This window comes from Cupressus sempervirens, chromosome 9, assembly GCF_028749045.1.
Source record: "Cupressus sempervirens isolate cs-2001-9-10 chromosome 9, ASM2874904v1, whole genome shotgun sequence".
NCBI classification, from domain to species: Eukaryota; Viridiplantae; Streptophyta; class Pinopsida; order Cupressales; family Cupressaceae; genus Cupressus; species Cupressus sempervirens.
The window spans coordinates 642,506,166-642,511,747 of record NC_143126.1 but is presented as its reverse complement, the minus strand read 5'-3'; the positions used below and the strand labels follow the sequence as shown (position 1 = coordinate 642,511,747).

General features: G+C 32.2%; 1 non-coding gene across 1 annotated transcript; it reads right to left on the bottom strand.

The window, feature by feature from the left end:
* Positions 1-5,172: 5,172 nt before the first annotated feature.
* Positions 5,173-5,246, bottom strand: TRNAT-AGU (transfer RNA threonine (anticodon AGU)). Its single transcript has one exon. It is a non-coding gene; the product is annotated as a tRNA-Thr (tRNA).
* Between the last annotated feature and the right edge of the window lie 336 nt (positions 5,247-5,582).

Sequence of the window (5,582 nt, the reverse complement as noted above, 5' to 3'; positions counted from 1 at the left end):
GGAGACATAGAGAGGTGAAGGGAGATGAGAGGGAAGGGGAAAGGTTGGGGGGGGGGGGGTGATGGGGGGAGAGGGAGGTGTTTAAGGAGGGAGAGAACTAGAGAGGGTATACATAGAGAAGCGAGAGTCTTAGAAGGGGAGATATGAGAGAAACCTAGATGGGGAAATACACACACACACACACACACACACACACACACACACACACACACACACACACACACACACAGAGAGAGAGAGAGAGAGAGAGAGAGAGAGAGAGAGAGCCAGGGAGGTAAGTATTTGTGAGAGAGATAACAGATGAAGAGGGAGAGTTAGAGGTAAATATTTGTGAGAGAGATAATAGATGAAGAGGGAGAGTTAGAGGATGTATTGAAGGAAATGCACTCTCAAAAGGTGATAGAGAGCGAGGGAGTGGTAGAGATCTATATATGAGAGAAAGGTGAGAGAGAAGAGAGGGAGAGAGATAAGTCCAGAGTTTGGGAAGGTAAAGAAAGTAGGATATAGAGAATGAGAGGATATTGATGGGAGGATGCTAATTGCTGCATGGAAATACAAAATACCACAATATTATTGGGCTCTCAATTAATTAACTAACCATGGAATTTTTCCACACATTTTTTCATTTCTAATTGCTTTGGTTTGTGTGTCCATTATTTTGGGCAAAGATTTTGGCTTATTCATCAAATTTTGAAACAAGTTGATTTTTTAGAAATTAGATCCCATTATACACACCTATGAATTTTTTGTTTTAAAAAAAAATTAGTTTTCAACAAATTTTGGAGGAAGCACACTTAATTTCACTTTTTTTTTAATAAAACGATATTGATAATTGTTTACAAATCTTGTGCTCCTTACGAGAAACAACATGGGACTTACAAGATTATTTGAGGTCCTTACGAGCAACCACACTAGAAAAAATAATTGGAACCCTAAGAGTCACAACTAAGAATCCAACTTTTACAATGAGATAAATACAACCAATGGAAGACCAAGAGTCACAACAATTCCACAAAGATGTCCTTCTTGAGATTCAAACCAAGGTCTCCACAACGATAACTCATTGCTTCAACCAACTAGGCTAAACCCCTTGGACTTAAATTTCACACTTTCAAGATGTGTCCACTTCATAAATTAGTAAAAAGATTATATATTCATAAAAAAGTTAGCCAAAAAACCTGAGATGCACTACATAGTGTTAGCGAATTTCTCATAGCAGGGATTTTAAAAATTCAACAAAAAGGTTGACATAAATAAGGGGAACAAAGTAGATGCTATATTATGTTAAAAATAAATAAATAGAGGCACTTTGTGTGTTCTCCCTTTTTGAGACCCTTAAATCTCCACCATTTTCAAAACATATTTGTAGTTTATAAATTAGATTCAAATTACTAAAACTCTTGCTCTTGTTTCATCTTCAAATTTTGAGTGTAACCATTTTGATTTTCTTGTCTAAGTTTAGAGTTTGATGATTTTAGAAAAAAAGGTGGCATTCTAAGATCTTCTTTTTACCCCTATCTTAGTGTGCCACTTACACATATTATACTACAAAAAAAAAGTAATAGAAAAGAAGATAATGCTTCTAATTGATTATTCTCTAGTAACAACAATACCGATCAATGATAGGTGTAAATAATAGATTCATTCTTGGCATACACTCACTTTTAGTTTTTAGTGAGATCCTTTTACTCTAGACCTTAGTTGAAATATAATTACTAGAAAGTGAAATCATATGATTTGATGGTGACATTTCTTTAGAAAATTAAAAAATAACAAAAATAATAAAATCAACAAAATGACATTGATTCTTACACTTAAAGATCATTGTTTTTATTTATTATAATTCTACAATTTCTTTTATGGTGTATTCTTATATCAAAAGAACTCTTCTTTACTTGAGACTTAATCAAATAAACATTTCTTTCTATACATTAAATATCTTTTAGTTACGTATTAATAACGTAACAAATACTTCCAATAATTTAACCATAAAAGTTATAGATCTATTATGAAAAAGATAACGATATTAAATACCTTAATTTAGAATACACATTTTAAACCCAATATATACACTTGTTAAACTATTCAAATAAACAAACAACATAACCAAATATTACACATTTAATTATAAATGACAATTATTACATGAGAGGCCTTTTCTTCATAGATATTTGTCACACCTAAATTATATGTATAAGAACACAAGAATAACTTGGTGTATTGAAAGAGTAAGTTTAAGTAATTTTGGATGGATTCTTTACAATTAATACAGGGCATTTTGCATGGTGAACACAATAGTCACTTACACTTCCCAATAGTGCCCTGTGTCACATATCCAAAAAAGTAGATAAGAAAAATCTTCATATGATCACAAATTATATAAATTTCATAAATTTGATTATTCTTAGAGTGTCACATTATCTTTTTTAAATTTGATTATTTTTACAAGTAGAAAAATTATAAATTTGATTTCCAAGAATGTCACACAACATTTATATATTATTACAAATTGTAGAAATTTCATGAACTTAATTATTCTTATGAGTTCCACATAATCTTTTGTAATTGTTTACCTTTTGAGTGCACTGTACCCATGATTTCCCATGACCGACATATTAGCACCAAGCTTGTCAACTTCTTGGCAAATGACATCTCTAGTATCACCAACTAGGCTAATTGTCTTAGAAGACACCTGCTATAACTCACAATGCTTAGGACATTTAAAGAAATCTAGAATTTCATTATGTAATATGTTTGTGGAGTGGCTTCAATACTTACATGTTTTTCATCACACAAAAGTTGAGCACGTTGCAAAATCTCCACAGAGGTTTTCTCATGACTCTTTTTAATGCTATCCATCATGTCAAAAGTGATGAAATAACCTACATGAAAAAGCATATGTACATGTTAAGAGCACAATGAAATGTTTGCTCATTTATAATGTACCCCATGATTGAAATTTTATGCCCTGTTATGAGCTCTCTAAAATATTGAGATGCAACTTTCTTTGGCTTTTTTTCCCTAGAACAAATCCTACTTAAATAAGACTCAACACACCAATAAACTAAATGGTGGAAGAGAGCAAGTGGATTCACACAATCCATGAGATCAACTATAAATTATTTTTGGATTGTATTGTGTTAGTATTTTTTGTATCAATATTTGGAATCACACTCTATGATCCATCATAAGGATGGAATAAAGAGAAAACCAAGAGAGAAAATATGAACATTCTTTTGCGGATGAAAGAAGAAAAATGATTAAAATGTTTCAAAATATTGAAGTGGGAGTAAGATAAAGTAGGTGGGACTACATGCCTCCCTCCCACCACTATAATCCCCACCCAATTCGCTAGGATGGATATTTCTACCCAAACCACTAGGATGGGTGTGAGATATTGGTAAGTTGGGTGGAAGCCAATTATAATCTCCCATCCAACTTGAAATGGGGGAATGGGTAGTTGGGTGGGAAAATTATTACTGTCAATAATCTCTTCCTTTGAAATTAGAAAGAGTTGATATTAATCTATGATGTGCATTTTTTTTTCTCATGCATACCAACATACCAGTGAATTGCACGTTAAATGATGAGTCTTGGAAACATGGATGGAAAAAATAAATAATTTAAGTCAAAACTATTCCATAAATTATTATATACTATTTTATAACTTGAAAACTCTTCTTGATGTCAAGTCAAAAAATATAACTAGAAATGTTTCAAAATGTTGTCTTTAGAGGAAGGTTACATAGATGGAAGGAATATATAACTACAATTATCTCCTTCACAATTACCTCCCATCCGCCACTGTAATTCTCTCCCATATATAATCTAATGAGTAATTGGGTGGGAAACTATCATAGCTAATAATTAATTCCTCTCAAATAGGAATGTCTTGATGCTAACTATTGATACATACCAACACTCTAGTGCTAGATGTTCAAAACATCGAAGAAATAAAATGAAAGCTATTTCTAAAATTGTTATATAATATTTTACAACTTGAAAACTCTTTTTGATAATAGATCAAGAAAGATAACTAAAAACATTCCAAAATATCAAAATAAATAAAAAAAGATAAAAAAGATAAGAAAAATAACAAACTACAACAACCCTCCTCACCTCTCATTGGCCACTATAACCCCACCCGACTTAGATTGGGTGGAGCCCTCAAAAAATAAGGTGGGAGGGCAAGATTTACACTCTCATTCAACTAGCCTAGATGAGTGGTTTGGTTGAGAGAACTATTGCCTCCCATGATCTCTTTCTTTGAAATTTGAATGAGTCAATCTAACATCATTCATTGATGGAAATTTATTAAAATCGAAATCAAATTAGAATGGGTCATTCAAGATACCATTTGTTGATGCAAATTCTATTGAAATCAAAACCATTATTTGCTACTTCATATACTTGGGAGGACAAAATTTACACTCTCATTCAACCCTAACTAAACATCATTCAATGATGCAAATTCTATTAAAATCGAAATGAAATTAGAATGGGTCACTCAAGATACCATTTGTTGATGCAAATTCCATTGAAATCAAACCCCATTATTTGCTACTTCATACACTTAATAAAACCTATATAGCAACAAATAAAAGCCATGTACCTGGAGCTGGACAGAGGTTCAATTTGGGTTGAACATGAAGAATGTAAATTTGGTGTAGATGAGGTCGGTGTAGAACACCATTGTCCAACACCCATCTCAATGCAGAAAAACTCTCATCACTTTCATCAATACCCACCATAATCTGTCTCACATTTTTCTACTCTTGTGTTGTTAAGCTCTCTTGTTGCTCCGCCATGACTGAACCTACTTCTGTTTTCTGCCATTTACAGACTCCCAAGCTTTTTATCATTCTTTCACAGGGCGGTCGGTTGGGAATATCTAAAAATGACACATCAATTATCTGCTTTATTAAGTGGCCAGTTGAGATAAATAAGACTTCTTGAATTTGTGTGAGTTTGCATTGAAGATAAGTTCTTAAAACGAGGAGTTTTTTAAATTTATCTGAAGTGCATTTAATGATAAGAAGTTGATATTTGTGGCCGATCTATATCAGACCAGATGGGCGTGCCGACAATACGAAAATATTTGCGTGGCATTCGCAGTAATATAGTTGGCCTTTTCCTGGTAATAAACTTTCACATTGTTAAAATAGAAGCCACTGCTTTCAGTGAGAATTGAACTCACGACCTCCCGCTTACTAAACGGGTGCTCTAGCCAACTGAGCTATGAAAGCCTTGTTGGGGTAACGTATGTATGATTTTTTCAACTTCTGATTATAAAAATTACTAATAAAATTGTCAATATAAGTTATACATCATATTGCATATCTATGCTTGTTTTATTTCCATTTCTCTATTTTAAGAGCTTCCCTTGATGTATTCATATAGATAAAATATAATTTTGTGTAAAGTTACGTATATATATATATATTTTAAATATCATTATTTTATTTACATACATTTCTACATCTTTTTTCTGCACCTTATGTAGGTCATATCTATATTATTTATTATACTTCCATCTATGCAATTGTTTCTAAATAGCTTTTCTTGTTAAATTCATTCAATTG